Source organism: Dermacentor albipictus, unplaced genomic scaffold, assembly GCF_038994185.2.
Source record: "Dermacentor albipictus isolate Rhodes 1998 colony unplaced genomic scaffold, USDA_Dalb.pri_finalv2 scaffold_180, whole genome shotgun sequence".
NCBI classification, from domain to species: Eukaryota; Metazoa; Arthropoda; class Arachnida; order Ixodida; family Ixodidae; genus Dermacentor; species Dermacentor albipictus.
The window spans coordinates 228-17,962 of record NW_027225734.1 but is presented as its reverse complement, the minus strand read 5'-3'; the positions used below and the strand labels follow the sequence as shown (position 1 = coordinate 17,962).

The following is a 17,735-nucleotide window of genomic DNA, read 5'->3' as shown; positions in this document are numbered from 1 at the left end:
CGAAATTACATGTTAGCGGATTTATTATAACATTTGTCCCTAGGTTACACACAGGTGCCATTTTTCTCGCAAGACCACAATTTCAATTTTAAACACATTTCATTGTGATTCCTTTGACGGTTAACTCAGGCAAGGCACTTGTACAGTTTGCATGTACTTTAAAAGGAAGCTTTGGTGTTTAAGTACATTAGGATGTTTACATATGCAAATGCCGTTGACATTAGTGTTACCAGTGGGATGGCATAATTGGCTTAGAAGGTCATTGCTAATTTTAAATTGCGAACCAAAGCCAAAAGGGGTAGCTGCTTCATATAACGTTGGGATGACTCGTAGATGTCACATCCTACACTAACTCAACATAGATACCTACAACGCTTCTTAACACACCACATATGGTGCATGCGCTGAAAAAAATCCAAGCTGATGATATGTCCTGATGTCATGGAGAACTTTTGTAGGTAACTCGAATTAGCCTTCATCGATTGCTCAAACAGAGTTAGCACTGCAGCATCGGTAATTAACGCTTAACACCTCCCACTTTCTTTTTTACAGTTTGATTACCCAAGCTTACTTTATGCATTGGCTTAATCTCTTTCTCACCCATTAAAGGTACGGGGCGATTTACTCATGCCTAAATGCTGCTAAGAAAGCAGTTGCTGCTCAACAGTACGTCATCTTGTGAAAATCACTCAAAATGACATTCCTTGTTAAATCACTGCTAAGGCTTGTGGCATTAAGGACATGCTTTTTATACATGCTACAAATATCTGCATTTACACATTACCAGATTTTTTTAATGGCTGCTGTTTTTGTAGTTTCCTCTTTCATCCTTATAAATCTTCCCAAGAACTTGGACAGTGCTTCGGCACCGTGCCTTAAGCAGACTGTTTCCTGTTACCACTAGAATCAACCTTCATTGCATTCTTTTAGACGTAGCTCTTGTTTCCTTTCTCAGTGTGGAAAAAATATTTCTTTTTGAACCCCGACTTCAATGTGTGCAGTTAGTAGTTTTTGTGCACAGATTTTATAATTAGCTCTGTCTTTCCGTGTCACTTCAACGTTTAGGCATTCGTGCAGACCAGCACAATAAAGGTATAGTGAAAGTGCAGACATGAACAAAGTGCTGGTTTCCAACAAACATTTATTTTAAATGTGAAGCATACATACACATTGAAAAAAAAAAGATAAATGAGCAAGTGTTGTGGGAACTTGTAATTAACAGTTATGTCCTTGAACCTTTATAAAAGACAAAAATATCTTCAAGTTTACATGATGAGACATGAGAACGACCAAAATCTAATTGCTAGTGCCACCTTCATTGAGCAGCATCCTGTGCACTAAGTGAGATTTATTTTATATGCAGCAAAGGTGGTGATGTGAACAGAGTACACAATGGTCTAGCTGGTCATGTCAGCGTTCACATCCGAAAGAAAGAAGGGGAATAAACTTTATACACAACATTCACAGCCATTTTCGTCAGGCCACTATCTGATTTGTCATCATGAGAGGGTGAACAAGAACAAAACATAGCCCGCCAGCACCACTAGAATGTAAACTGATTCTCCTACAATAATGTGTAGTTGGCACCTTGATGCACTAATCAAACACTATTTCACAGTGCTGGTGCTTGGTAATTTCATTTGTGGGGGGGGGGGGGTCATTCCACTTAATTTATTTCCACCTTAAAGGCCCGAGGGCATTACATAAGAGGGGGGGGAGGCATAGAGGAACATATGACACGGCTACAGAGGTACAGAGGTACAAGTGTAACAGCAGATACAAAAATAGAAATAGCTAAAAAAATACAGCACAAAAGTGCAGAGATACAACAGCCTAAAAATACAGCAGTAGATTTCCATACAGCAAGAGCATGAAACACATTAGCTATGCATGTACAATGGAATATGGCTGATTAATTTTTTCCGGAATAGTTCGCTGTCAGTGCATGAGGCTATGGTATCGGGTAGACTGTTTCAGTGGGTCATTGCTTGAGGAAAGAATGAGGTTAGCATTGATGAAGTACGGCTGTTAAGTCATGCTATGGCGTTGCTGTGGTTGATACGGGAGGAAGTTCGGTGTGGCGGTCTTAAGAGAGGGTGTCTGGACTTTGGGTGATAATAAAAGGCTTGGCACTGGATGAAACCCGGAGAGCGGAACACCTGTGCATGTTTCTAGAATTCCACAACCAGCATTACCGTAGTAGACAGAGACAACATATGGATGACAAAGTTATTAGGAACATGGCAACGCATACTTCACAAGCCTGCTACTTTAGCCATTCCTCTAGATGTGAATGCATTTCTAGCTAAAGTTTGGCAATTTCACACTCTCCCTACTTTTCATATTTGTGTTCTATAAATGTCATTCTAACTTGTCTAGTATCATTTTAATGCACAGTTACAAACTGGAACATCCTTCTAATCCTTCCAGGCTTCTGCTAGTTATTTATTTTGAAGACGTTTGTACTTGATTCACTCAACTTCCAATTGACAGACAGCTGGCTTATGCAACCTGGCACAATCAGGGCCCAATTTTCAGTGAAGCTGTTTCTTTTGAGTAGTTGCATTTAAGATTTCAGTTGCCAGTAATTAAGCCACACACCATAAAATATTGGCCGCCTACGACTTCACTTTCAAACATTGCCTGTAAACAGTGCATTCGAGCGCTTTCTTCCTTTTTTAGCAAAATGCTTCAGTCACAAACATTTCAGTTAGCATGGATATGAGCCGCTATTATTCTCCCCATTTTCAACAAATTTAACTTGTATGGCTGTTATAGTTCTCTCAGGAGAGCAGGCTAAATTATACATTCGTGAAACACACTTACGGTACTTAGGTGCACCGGAAGAATTTAGTGCAAAGGCCGCAATTAACCCACACACTTTAAACTTTGCCTAAAAGAACAGATTCACTTTAACGCAGCTCTGCCAGACCGTCAGAAAGGCCATCTGTTGAGTCTCGTGAACGAATTTGCGGACTGTTTTTCAACGTCATCCAAAGTGCGGCGCATGTCCATCACAAAGCGCCGCATTATTACAGACGATTCTGCACATCCTGTTCGTCAGCATCCTTACAGAGTGTCTCCAGTGGAAAGAGAAGCGACCAGGCAACAGGTGAAAGAGATGCTCCAAGACGACGTGATCCAGCCATCTACAAGTCCATGGGCTTCCCCTGTACTGTTAGTCAGAAAGAAAGACAACACACTACGCTTCTGTGTAGATTACAGAAAGTTGAACCATGTCACCAAGTGCAATGTTTATCCATTGCCACGCATCGACGACGCATTGGATCATCTACAACATGCCAAGTTTTTTTCTTCGTTGATCTTAAATCAGAATATTGGCAAATTGAAGTTGATGAACCGGATCGTGAAAAACAGCGTTTCTGACACCTGACGGGCTTTACGAGTTCAAAGCTCTCCCCTTCGGTCTCTGTTCCGCACCTGCCACCTTTCAGCCGATGATGGATACCGTGCTTGCTGAACTCAAGTGGCAAACTAGCCTCGTATACTTGGACGACGTCGTGTTCTCGAGCATGTTTGACAAACATCTCGCCTGACTTGAGAGTGTCCTCACTGCGATCCGTACTACCGGCCTCACCATCAAGCCTGGAAAATGCTACTTTCGGTTCCAAGAGCTCAAATTTCTTGGCCATGTCGTTGGTCCTCAAGGCGTCCGACCAGACCCCGACAGGCTAGCTGCCGTCGCCGAGTTTTCGCCACCCACAGACAAGAAGGCTATCCAACGCTTTCTTGGTTTGTGCGCATATTATAGGTGCTTTGTCGAGGGATTCTCGAGAATTGCTGAGCCTCTGACACGGCTTACACGCGACAATGTGCCTTTCATTTGGGCGGACGAGCAGCAGCAGTCATTAAATGAATTGCGCAACTGTTTGCAAGAGGCCCCAATACTTGCTTATTTCGACGTAGACGCTGACACTGAAATTCATACTGACGCCAGCAATGCGGGTCTCTGCACAGTTCTTGTGCAGTGCCAAGCTGGTGCGGAATGCACTATTGCTTATGCAAGGCGCAGTCTCACCAAGGCCAAGAAAAACTACTCAACCACCGAAAAAAAAAAAGCTTAGCGGTTGTGTGGGCCATTAGTAAATTCCGACCGTACTTGTACTGTAGACCCTTTAAGGCAGTCAGTGACCACCATGCGCTGTGCTGGCTTGCCAACCTCAAGGATCCTTCAGGCAGACTAGCCCGTTGGAGCCTGCGCTTACAAGAGTACAACATTACAATTGTCTACCGATCTGGAAGCACAGTGACGCTGACTGTGTCACGCGCACCACTCCCTACAATGTCATCTGACCCTGACCATGACTCGCCAATTGTCGGCGTTAGACACCATAAAAACGGTGTCGACGTTATAGATGCCATAAAAATGACTAAACACCAGTACGCTGACCCTGAGCTGCTGCCGCTGATCGAGCACCTTCAAGGAGTTGAAGGTGTTCTACCCCACACGCTCGTGCGCAGCTTATCATCGTACTACTTGCATAACAATGTCCGTTACAGGAAAAACTGCAGAAGCAGTCCCAATACGTACCTCCTTGTCATGCTGTCGGTGCTGCGCCAATACATTTTGCAAGCCTGCCATGATGAGCCATGCGCGGGACACCTGGGATTCGCCAAGACATTGGCAAGGATACGACAAAAGTATTACTGGCCCCGGCTTTATTCTTCTGTGCAACGGTATGCGAAGACCTGCCACGATTATCAACACCACAAGAAACCACTAGTTAAACCGGCTGGCTTTCTCCACCCTGTGGACCCTCCTCAAGCACCGTTCCAACAAATAGGAATGGATGTACTTGGGCCATTCCCAGTAACTTCTTCGCGCAACAGATGGATAGTCGTCGCTACCGAGTATTTAACCCGGTACGCCGAAACCGAAGCTATTCCGCAAGCAAATTCATATGAAGTGGTCAAGTTCTTTGTACGCCACATCATCCTACAACATGGTGCACCACCAGTTCTCGTCACCGACCGCAGTACAGCATTTACAGCTGAACCTATGCAGGACATTCTCCAGCTGATGCATAGCTCTCACCGTAAGAGCACTGCGTATCACCCTCAAACCAATGGATTAACGGAACGTCTGAACAGAACGCTGGCTGATATGCTCTCCATGTATGTCGACGTAGAGCACAAAACGTGGGACGAGATTTTAGCCTATGCGACTTTTGCGTATAACACTGCTGTACAGGAGACTACACAGTTTACGCGTTTGAACTTTTATACGGACGTCACGTCAACACTTGACGCCATGCTACCTCTGGCTGATAATAACCCGACCAGCGAACATGTGGAAGAGTTCGTACAAAGAGCCGAAGAGGCACGCCAGCTTGCTCGACATCGTATCCGGAGTCAACAGCATACCAACACCCTTCGATACAACCAGGGTCAACGCGACGTCCATTACAATACCGGCACCTGCGTGTGGGTCTGGACGGCCATTCGTCGCCGTGGACTCTCGGACAAGTTGATCCGCTAGTATTTTGGTCCCTACAAGGTTACACGCTGCCTCAGTGACATGACCTACGAAGTTGTCCCTGCAGTTCTGACCCCGGTGCGCTCCATCGTAGCAAAACTGTAAACAGCGAAACTAACTCTTTACTGGGTGAACCTGTGCCCAGAAAAACAGGCTACACTCAAAGGACAATAATAGCGGTGAACACAGTTGGCGATCGTAAAAAATCTGCTCTGCCGGTCAAGCGCGTCAGCTTTTATACACAAGTCATCAAAGGTTCTGAATAATTTCTGGTGCTCGCGTGTCTTCCTGAATGGTCTACACAATTTTCGTCGTATATGCAATCAGGTTACACAAACTACGGTGACACAGACAGCAGACACAACCATCAGTAACATTCGAGAAACTTCTGATACATGCAGGCACCTCCAGCACTTAGACAGTGAAAAGCGGTCACCCCAAAAAAATAAACGAGTAAATGTGTCAATATCAACTCAGTGAATGTTCTAGTTCCCCAGGGACATGAAACTGCACACATCTTCAAGCCCTCATAGTTGATCTAACATCTTTACTGCAAAACTACAATACACCACCCCTAGTATATTCACCTTTCTGACATTCACTCAGTCACATTCATGTAAATTCGGCAGGTCTGCAATATAGAGGGTACTTCCCACACTCATCCCCACACATATCTTGTCCACTTCGCTAGTATGTAAAAGCACAGTCTCCTCAACTCCCGTTCTAATGTAGAAGTGCGATATTTATTTATTTATTTATTTATTTATTTATTTATTTATTTATTTATTTATTTATTTATTCATTCATTCAAAATACTCACAGGCTCTAAACAGGAGTATTGTGTGAGGGGGGCATGTACAGAAAATGAAAGATACAAAAAAGCAGCTCATGCATCATTATACTGTTACGTAGGAAGACGCAGACGAAAAGCTATGTACAAATATATTTACAAGGAAAATACGCTGCGCTTGGCCAAGAGGCGACAGCCCGCGCAAGCTTCTAACCGTCGTCGTCGTCTTCACACCGCTGGCCTTTCGTGATCGCACATATTGTGCCGTAGCACTACCCCCGGCTGCAAAAGCGCCGTCCCGGAGCGACTAAGATCGGACTCGGAAGCCCTGTAGTAGGCCTTGAGCCTACTGACGTGTACGACGTCACTAGATGCCACAGGAGAGGACGAGGTTGAGCCCACAGGTGCAATTTCGTAAGTCACAGGCGTCACCTGGCGCAGCACGCGGTAGGGCCCTGTGTATCGCGAAAGAAGCTTCTCTGAAAGTCCGACGTGACGAGAGGGCGACCACAGGAGCACGAGTGCACCAGGTGAAAACTGTACGTCACGATGGCGGGCGTTGTACTGACACTGCTGAGTGGTCTGTGAGGCCGTAAGTCGAGCACGGGCAAGCTGGCGTGCATGGTCGGCGAGGGCGATGGCGTCGCGCGCATACTCGCTTGTTGAGACCGCAGCAGGAGGAAGTGCGGTGTCTAGGGGCAAGGTAGGTTCGCGACCGTACAGTAGATAAAAGGGAGAAAATCCGGCGGTGTCGTGCCGGGAAGAATTGTACGCAAATGTTACGTAAGGAAGGGCAATGTCCCAGTCGTGGTGGTCCTTGGAAACGTACTTGGCCAGCATATCGGTAAGAGTACGGTTTAACCGCTCTGTCAGGCCATTGGTTTGAGGATGGTATGAAGTAGTCAGTTTGTGTTGAATGGAACAGGAACGCACAATGTCAGCGATAACTTTCGAGAGGAAGTTTCGACCACGGTCAGTAAGCAGCTGTCGCGGGGCGCCATGAAGCAAGATAATGTCACGCAAGAGAAAGTCCGCGACGTCAGTGGCGCAGCTGGTAGGGAGAGCCCGAGTGATAGCGTATCGGGTGGCGTAATCAGTCGCGACGGCTACCCATTTGTTCCCAGAGGATGACGTGGGAAAGAGACCGAGCAGGTCTAATCCAACACGAAAGAACGGTTCCACAGGGACGGTGATCGGCTGGAGATGACCGGCAGGTAGCACCTGAGGTGTCTTCCGACGCTGGCAGGGATCACAGGCAGCAACATAGCGTCGAACGGAGCGAGCGAGACCAGGCCAATAGAAGCGGCGGCGGACGCGGTCGTACGTGCGGGTTACCCCAAGATGTCCTGCAGTGGGTGCGTCATGCATCTCAAAGAGCACAGTCTGTCGTAGATGTTGTGGCACGACAAGAAGAAGATCAGGGCCATCAGGGAGGAAGCTCCTTCGGTACAGAATGCCGCCCTGGAGGACATATCGGCGAACGGGTGCGTCGGTAGGTGTAAAGCGCAGACGCTCAATGAGTACTCGCAGTGATAGGTCTCGGTACTGCTCATCGGCGATGTTAGCGAAGGCAGACACAGAGAAAATGCCGTCGGCGGTACTACTGTCGGCGTCGTCAGGCTCGTCTACCGGGTAGCGAGACAGGCAGTCAGCGTCCTTGTGTAGTCGGCCAGATTTAATGTAGGTGACAGAGAACGAATATTCTTGGAGGCGTAAGGCCCAGCGACCAAGTCTTCCTGAAGGGTCTTTCAATGAGCATAACCAACAAAGCGCGTGATGGTCTGTGACAACGGAAAAGGATCGGCCATATAAGTATGGGCGGAATTTCACAACCGCCCAAACTAGGGCCAGACACTCACGCTCAGTGATGGAATAGTTGCGCTCCGCGGGTGAGAGGAGCCTGCTGGCGTAAGCGATAACACGGTCGTGGCCACGCTGGCGTTGTGCCAGTACTGCTCCAATTCCGTGACCGCTGGCATCAGTACGGACTTCGGTAGGCGCAGAAGGATCGAAATGGGCCAGAACGGGAGGTGTTGTGAGAATGTCAATTAGATGAGAGAATGCAGAGGCCTCGTTATCGCCCCACTGGAAAGGAGCGTCTTTTCTCAAAAGGTCGGTTAGTGGTCGTGCTATGGCGGCGAAATTCCTCACGAAACGGCGGAAGTACGAACAAAGGCCGATGAAGCTGCGCACATCCTTGACACACTTCGGAACAGGGAAGTGCGCAACAGCATGGAGCTTGCCTGGGTCCGGTTGCACTCCGTTCGCGTCAACGAGATGTCCAAGGACGGTAATCTGGCGACGGCCGAATTGGCACTTCGATGCGTTGAGTTGCAGACCGGCTCGCCGAAAAACGTCCAGGACTGCTGACAGGCGCTCGAGGTGCGTAGCGAACGTTGGGGAGAATACGATAACGTCGTCCAAGTAGCACAAGCACGTGGACCATTTGAAACCGTGAAGAAGGGAGTCCATCATGCGTTCAAAAGTGGCAGGATCGTTACATAGGCCGAACGGCATCACCTTGAATTGATAAAGACCGTCGGGTGTTACAAAGGCAGTCTTCTCGCGGTCGAGATCGTCCACGGCAATCTGCCAATAGCCGGAGCGAAGGTCAATAGAGGAGAAATAGCGAGCACCGTGGAGGCAGTCAAGGGCGTCATCAATCCGAGGTAGGGGATACAGGTCCTTTTTGGTAACCCTGTTAAGGTGCCGATAATCCACGCAAAAGCGCCATGAGCCATCCTTCTTTTTTACCAGCACAACCGGTGACGCCCAAGGACTACATGACGGTTCAATAATGTTCTTGGCAAGCATTTTGCGAACTTCTGCGTGAATAACTTGACGCTCAGCTGGGGACACTCGATACGGGCGGCGATGAATAGGAGGGGCATCGCCGGTATTAATGCGATGTTTAACAGCTGTTGTTTGGGCCAAAGGACGATCGTTAAAGTCAAAAATATCGTGGTAGGAAAACAGAACGCGGTAGAGTTCACGAGCGTGCTCGGAGGGCAAGTCGGGGGCAATCATTTGCCGTAAGTCAGCGATGGTACAATTTGTCGACTGCGATGGTAGAGGAGTATCGGATGAAGTGTCGTCTACTGCAATGGATGCTACTGAGTGATCCTCGAAGGAACAAAGCTGGGCCAAAGACATCCCACGTGGCAGCACTTGTGTCGTCAAGCCAAAGTTGACCACTGGCAGGCAGACGCAATTCGCCGTAATAGATAAAACTGTATGGGGTACTGTGATCCCGTGTGTAAGGAGGACGTCTTGCATAGGAGCCGCGATGTAGTGACCGTCGGGGACTGGTGGGGATGACACTAGGTCAACGTAGGTCAGTGCCGAAGGTGGCAAGCGAACGAAGTCGGCGGAACTGAGGCGACTGAGGTGGGGTTCAGCAGGATCCAGAACAGGCAGGTTAAGGCGGAGAGTACTGGCGGAACAGTCGATGAGAGCAGAATGTGCGGAGAGGAAGTCTAAGCCGAGGATGATGTCGTGGGGACAGTGGGCGATGACTGTGAATAGCACGATTGTTGAGCGATCGGCGAAGGAGACGCGGGCGGTACACATACCAATTACGGGGGCTGATCCGCCATCGGCGACACGGACAACAGGCGTCGTGGAGGGCGTGATAATTTTCTTGAGCCGGTTACGAAGGTCAGCGCTCATTACGGACAAATGCGCTCCAGTGTCTATGAGAGCAGACACAGAAACACCGTCGACTTGCACGTCAAGAAGGTTCAGATGAGTGGGCAAAGTCAGTAGAGGATTTGGCGGCGTAGGGAGCAATGCAGCGTCACCTCGAGGCGCTGCATCGTCTAGTTTTCCGGCTGGGAGCGGCGTCCGAAGGGAGTGGGCGAGTAGGAGCGACGGGGCTGGGGAGAGCGAGATTGTCGTCGTTGGGGCGAAGGCGAACGAGAATAGGGGCGGTTCGTTGCAGGAGAATCAGTGGCGGCATTATCGGAGCGTGCGGCATAGGGACGAGAAGGGCCACCTGAGGGGCGAGAGTAGGCAGTATAAGTAGACCGGATCGGGGAACTCCAGCGACTACGACAGTACCGAGAAATGTGCCCGATTCGATGGCAGTGGAAACAAATAGGCTTGTCGTCAGCAGTGCGCCATTCAGATGGGTTGCGGAAACGTGGTGGGTAAGAAGATTCGGGACGGGGCGAAATCGAAGAAGCCGGGCGGGTATCAGGGCGATGGGCCGAGCAGATGGTGTGAAGACCCATTTTTTCAAACTCCTGGCGGACAACTGCCTGGATCAGTGAGACCGTGACTGCAGATGTGTTGGTGGGACTGGAGTCGAAGGCAGCCGGATAGGCGGCCTCGATCTCACGCCGGACGATCCTGGTAACATCGGCAGTGTTGTTGGGACGAGGAGCGTCGGCACAGGAAGATGTCGCTGGGGTGTTGGGCAGACGGGCAAACTGCTGGTCAATACGTCGGCTTTTGGCGAGTTCCAGGCGGCGGCACTCTTTTATAACAGCATCCACCGTGGCTACGTTGTTGCAAACGAGCAAGCTGAAGGCGTCAATCAATGCTTTGAGGATGTGGGAAACCTTGTCTGACTCAGTCATGTGGGTGTCAACTTTGCGGCACAGAGCCAAGACGTCCTGAATGTACGTGACATAGGGCTCTGTTGACGTCTGCACACGGCCGGAAAGCGCCTTCTGCGCGGCAAGTTGTTGACCGTAGGGGTTGCCGAACGTCTCGAAGCTGTGTCTTAAGTGAATCCCAACTGGTGAGCTCATCTTCGTGCGTGCGATACCAAACTCGAGGTGTGCCACCGAGGTAAAAGACTACGTTGGCGAGCATAATAGTAGGGTCCCACCGGTTATTGCGGCTGACGTGTTCATACAGGCTGATCCAGTCATCGACGTCTTCCCCATCGTGGCCCGAGAATACGCCAGGATCACGGGGAGCGGGGAGAGTGATGTAGGTCGGCGTAGTGGCAGCAGGTGTCGGAGCCGGCGGAGTCGGGTTGTCGTCACCGGGAGCCATGAAGGAAGGCTCGACGTACCGTCCACTGCGAAGCTCCGTGACGAGGTACAGGGAACGTCCACCTCCACCAGATATGTTACGTAGGAAGACGCAGACGAAAAGCTATGTACAAATATATTTACGGCGTGGGGGTTGCTACGCGCTTCTCCCACTGCAGAAAATCTAGTCAACTTTAAAAAAGTAAAATCCGAAGGCAGGCGAACCCGCCGACAGGCCAGACGAGAAAGTTGGCAGAAGTTTCTATCAAGTATTAACTCGTTCAGAGATGAGGCAAAAGCCTGGAACAGGGTCAATAGGATAAGAGGGCGACAAGCACATGCACTCCCTTTGGTAAACACAGAAGGCGATACCCTACAAGATCAGGCGGACTCACTTGGGGAGCACTTTGAGAGCGTGTCAAGTGCCAACCATTACTCGCAATCCTTTCTGAAATATAAACAAATAGAAGAACGTAAGCCACTCATGAGAAAATGTCAACAGAATGAACCATACAATTGTCCTTTTAGCATTGCCGAGTTGAGAGCTGCCTTGAGCGCATGCAAGAGCTCTGCCCCGGGATCTGACAGAATCATGTATGAAATGATCAAACACTTACATAAAGACACCCAACTTACACTACTCACACTTTTGAACACCATCTGGGATGCAGGGTACCTTCCAACCGCGTGGAAGGAAGCCATTGTAGTCCCTATTTTGAAACAAGGCAAAGACCCTTCCTCAGTGGCAAGTTACCGCCCGATAGCCCTCACAAGTTGCCTTTGTAAGGTGTTCGAAAAAATGATAAATCGGCGACTCATCTTTTTCCTTGAACAGAGCAAAATTCTTGATCCTTATCAGTGCGGCTTCCGAGAAGGACGCTCCACAACTGACCACCTTGTACGTGTAGAAGCAAATATCCGGGACGCATTTGTACACAAACAATTCTTCTTATCCATATTCCTCGATATGGAGAAGGCGTACGATACGACGTGGCGTTACGGAATCTTAAGAGACTTGTCAGAAATGGGCATCCACGGTAATATGCTTAATATAATAAAAAGCTATCTGTCAAATCGTACCTTCCGGGTAAAAGTCGGCAATGCACTCTCACGTCCTTTTACGCAAGAAACGGGTGTACCCCAAGGAGGCGTGCTCAGCTGCTCGCTATTTATCGTGAAAATGAATACGCTTCGTGCTTCACTACCACCCGCCATCTTTTACTCTGTCTACGTGGACGACATTCAAATAGCTTTCAAATCTTGTAACCTCGCAGTCTGCGAGAGACAGGTACAGCATGGCCTGAACAAAGTCTCAGTGTGGGCAGACAAGAATGGATTTAAGATCAATCCTAACAAAAGCTCTTGCGTTCTTTTTACAAGAAAGAGAGGCCTGGTTCCGGATCCTTCCTTAGAACTGTGTGGACAACGAATACCTATCAGCAAAGAGCACAAATTCCTAGGTGTCATACTTGACTACAGACTCACTTTCGTCCCCCACATTAAATATCTTAAACAAAAATGTCTCAAAACAATGAACATAATCAAACTCCTATCCCAGACTACATGGGGTAGTGACAGAAAGTGTTTGATGAATATCTATAAGAGCCTCATTCGATCACGACTAGACTATGGTGCCGTGATCTATCACTCTGCCGCCCCGAGCGCACTAAGGATGCTAGACCCAGTCCACCATCTAGGAATCCGATTGGCCACTGGCGCTTTCAGAACGAGTCCCATACAAAGTCTATATGTAGAATCAAATGAATGGTCTCTCCACCTACAGAGATCATACATCAGCCATACATATTTTCTGAAAGTCCACTCAAACCCCCAACATCCCTGTTTTAATACCATCAATGACATGACCTGCACTACCCTTTTTCATAATCGCCCCTCTGTAAGAAAGCCTTTCTCGCTACGGGTGAGGGAGCTTAGTGAAGAAATGCACGTTCCACTCCTTGAGCTTCGCCTAATGCATCCAGCCAAGCTGCTACCTCCTTGGGAGTGGCAGCTCATACAATGTGATATATCTTTCGTGGAAGTGACAAAGCATGCTCCAGAGATTGAAATCAAGATGCATTTCCGGGAACTCCAGCACAAATACTCCTGCACGGAGTTCTACACCGACGCATCAAAGTCACACGACGGGGTGTCCTATGCAGCCGTCGGTCCATCCTTCTCGGAATCCGACGTACTGCACCCGGAAACTAGTATCTTTACGGCTGAGGCCAACGCACTGCTCTCGGCAGTAAAGCATATAAACAAATCACAACTCCCGAAATCGGTTATATATACGGACTCCCTCAGTGTTGTGAAGGCCTTGATGTCTTTCTGTAATCACAAAAATCCAGTATTTGTTGAACTCTACTCCGCACTGTGCAAAGCATATGTATCTAACCAACATGTGATCATATGCTGGGTGCCTGGACATAGGGGGATCGAGGGAAACGTTCTAGCAGACCAGATGGCCACATCAATCTCATCGCATGCAGCTAACTCTACTGTTTCGGTCCCTGTCACAGACCTGAAGCCTTTCTTAAGAAGGAAACTACGAAACCACTGGCAACGCATGTGGGACGAAGAAATAAATAATAAACTGCATGTAATAAAGCCACAATTAGGTTTTTGGCCTCCTGTAACAAAATCCCGCAGGACAGATGTCCTATTCTGCCGTCTAAGAATAGGACACACTTTTGGCACACACAACTTCTTACTCACGGGAAACGAGCCACCAACCTGTGGTAGATGCGGGGAGAGGCTGACCGTCCTCCACGTCCTACTGGAGTGTCGGGAAGCCGAACCCGAAAGAAAAAAACACTTTCTCTTAGCATACAGGCACCACATCCCCCTTCATCCTGTTATGTTACTTGGTCCAGAACCACTCTTTGACACCAACGCCGTCTTAGGTTTTTTGGAAGATGTTGTGCTTCATGTTATTAGCCCCACACGTTCGTAGCACTTCCTCTCTTCAGAGGATGCTGCTGCGATAATTATTTTGATTAAGCACATGCCTCTAAGCCCTTGTGGTTCAAGGGCTCTGGCGAGGCTGTAGTGCTGTAAGAAATTCAACGTCTCGCATATTTTAAACAATGCATCATTCTTTTACGATGGATTTTAATCTTCACAGTCTTAGTCATTATTCATCGCCATAATTTTATAGTACATAGATTTTACGCATTTACAGCGACTATTTTTAGGCCACTTTACAGCCAAGTCACATCTTCCATAATACATCATTAACACTACCACCAGTCATGGCGCTCTTTGGCCAAACCTGGCCCTTGCGCCACAAAACAACACACATCATCATCATCAAATATATTTACAAGGAAAATACGCTGCGCTTGGCCAAGAGGCGACAGCCCGCGCAAGCTTCTAACCGTCGTCGTCGTCTTCACACCGCTGGCCTTTCGTGATCGCACATATTGTGCCGTAGCAGTACAATGGGTAACAGTTTCACAGGACACAAAGAACTAATGAGAAGTATAAAGCTACAAATATAAGGCCGGAAAAATATTGCACAGTATATGCAATCTATGAAGGAACATTGAAATGGCGGCTAAAAGGGTGACTAACGAAGTACAAGGCAGTGAATAAAACAGTTAGGAAAACCAGAGCAGTACTTGGTCTTTGAAGGCTGCAGTGTTGTGTAATGCAACGATGCGATCAGGAAGATCATTCCAGTAGCTTATGGCACGTGGAAGCGCTGATGAATTAAAAGCCGTGGTTCGGCAAAATGTGTGCCTAAAGCTGTGGCTATTACAAAGACGACGGGATGTACGATGTGGTTCGGCAAGGGGAAGGGTAGTAGGATGCTGACTATGAATTATTTTGTGGAAGAGACAGAGCAAAGCTACCTTCCTTCGCCGCTCTGGTGTTGGGAGTGATAGCGAGAACTTCAGGTTAGTAACACTAGTCTGTCGGTCATATATCCTGGTTATAAAACGTACCGCGCAGTTCTGAATTCATTCAAGTGATTGCATTAGATAGGCCTGATGCGGTGACCATATGGGCGAGGCGAATTCAAGTTGAGGACGAACAAAAGTCTGATAGGCGTGTTTTCGAGTGGTTAAAGGGGCATCTCGAAGATTACGCTTCAGATAGCCAAGAATACGCAATGCTTTGGCGGTCATTTTATTATTGCGAGTCTTCCAGCAAAGATTGACAGTGAGATATACGCCAAGGTACTTGTATGAAGTCGCATGCGCACAAGGGTTAGAATTTAGTGAGTATGGGAAGGCTGAAGGCGTCTTTTTGCGGGTAAAAGTCACAGTTCTGCATTTGTCAGGATTCAGCATCATTTGCCACGATGTGCACCAGTTATAGTGATTTGATCTAAGTCGTTCTGAAGTTCAAGGTGTTCAGAGGGTGAGCTAATTTTCCGATATATTATGCAGTCGTCTGCGAAAAGTCTAATGGTTGAAGTAATGTTAGACGGGAGGTCCTTGATGTAGATTAAAAACAGTAATGGACCCAAGACGCTGCCCTGGGGAACACTGGAGGAGACATCAGTTAAATCTGATTCATATCTGTCGATGACAGTGAACTGCTTACGAAATGACAGGAAATTACGCAACCATGAGATCGTTGAAGAATGTAAGTGCAACGACGATAGTTTAGCTATTAAGCAGGAGTGTGGAACACGATCAAATGCCTTGGAGTAGTCCAAAAAAATGCAGTCAGTCTGGAAACCTTCATCCATGTTAGAAAAAAAGTTCACTGGTGAATTCTATTAACTGCATGTCACACGAATATCCCTTCCTAAATCCATGCTGGTTTGGGAAAAAGAAGTTATTGCATTCAAGGTAATGTGCGATGCCTGATGCAACGATGTGCTCAAGAAGTTTGCATGCGATACAGGTTAGAGATATCGGGCGATAGTTACTGACATGATTTCTATCACCAGCTTTAAAAATGGGAATAACTTTAGCGATTTTCCAATCATGAGGTATTTCCCCGGTAGACAATGATTGCTCGAATATGTTGCAGAAGGTAACGCTGGAATGATTTACGGTGTTCTTAAGTATTTTAGAATTTATGCCGTGAATGCCACAGCAAGTTGATAACTTGAGGTTATTGATTAAAGATGCAATACCAGTAGCAGTTAGGTTTATAGGTTCCATGTGCTGATAGAGGACATCGGTTAGCTGTGGGATACTGGAATGGTCTTCATGAGTAAAGACAGATCTAAAGAAAGGGTTAAAAACAAATGGACACTCTTGTTTACTTATGGGTGCCCCGATGTCGTCTTGAAGTAATATATTAGCATCCCTGTTTTTCGGTGATGTGGTCTTCCAAAATTTTGACGGGTTATTCTTGATAACAAATTCACGATCACGTAAATAGAACGTGTGTTTAGCTTTGCATACAGCTTGACAGTATTTTTGATCAGCTGCTTTATGGTTAAGCCGTGATTGTGGGGTTCTTAATTGTTTAGCTTTCCTAAATAAACATTTCTTTTTGTTCTTTAGTGTGCGCAAAGACCTGTGAAACCAAGGCTTTGATATTTTAACCCGGAAGGAAATTCGCGGTATGTATGAGAACAAGGTCAGTTAATTTTTCTTTAAATAAAGCCCAGTTATCGTTGACCAGTCTGCCAGGAAAAGTAGGAATATATGTGCGACAAAATTTTTCTAAACCGAGGTTGATGGCATCGTAGTCTCCTTTTTTATAATCTAAGATTTGTTTGGGCCATGTGATACGCTGATAAAAAGATGTAGTAATTGTAAATTCGAGAAGCAGATGGTCACTAAATCCTTCACAAAAAGACACTGGGCTGATAAACTCGGGAGCAGTCGTAAGGATCAAATCCAAGATGTTCACCGCGGGCAGGTTGATTTATTATCTGGACAAATGAAAAATCTAGACTAAACTCTATGAATTCATTAGAGTCGGTAGAACAAGATGTTAGGTTTTTCCAGTCCATGTCAGGATAGTTGAAGTCACCCAAAAGGAAGATATGAGCTGTTTGGAATTTCTGTTTAATTGCACTAAGGTTATCGGTCAAGTCTGAAATGAACGAGCTCGTATGATCTGGTGCTTTGTAACATAACCCAAGTAGGCACTTGTGCGCCTGTGAAGGAATACAAACCCACAAGATTTCCAGTGGGGAGGAAACATTAACATGAAAATGTACGATCTGTTTTTTTATGGCAACTAGGACGCCACCACCCCTTCTATTGGTCCGATCTTTCCGGTGAAAGATGTAATCCTCAGTGTCAAATAAAACTTGATGATCAGCAACATCTGAGTTAAACCACGTTTCTGTTAATAAGATGTCAGTACTATTGCTTTCTAAGTGAGAGCATAGTTCAGTGCGCTTGGGGAGAATGCTACGAATATTAGTGAAAGATACTTTAAGCTCCGATGGTCGACTACAAGCATTTGAAGCTCGCGTGCTAATATCCTGTGGACGTGTTGCCGGGGCGCGGTTGAGCTATCTGGAAGACTGTATCACAGTGTTTGA

At 47.1% G+C, this 17,735-nt stretch overlaps 1 long non-coding RNA gene across 1 annotated transcript; it reads right to left on the bottom strand.

Annotated features, from left to right (window-relative positions):
* Positions 1-1,123: 1,123 nt before the first annotated feature.
* LOC135896758 (uncharacterized) lies at positions 1,124-14,481 on the bottom strand. The gene is made up of 4 exons (XR_011510743.1): positions 14,006-14,481; positions 11,665-11,717; positions 4,553-4,624; positions 1,124-3,175 (listed from the first exon to the last, which is right to left on the bottom strand). It is a non-coding gene; the product is annotated as an uncharacterized lncRNA (long non-coding RNA).
* Positions 14,482-17,735: the final 3,254 nt, after the last annotated feature.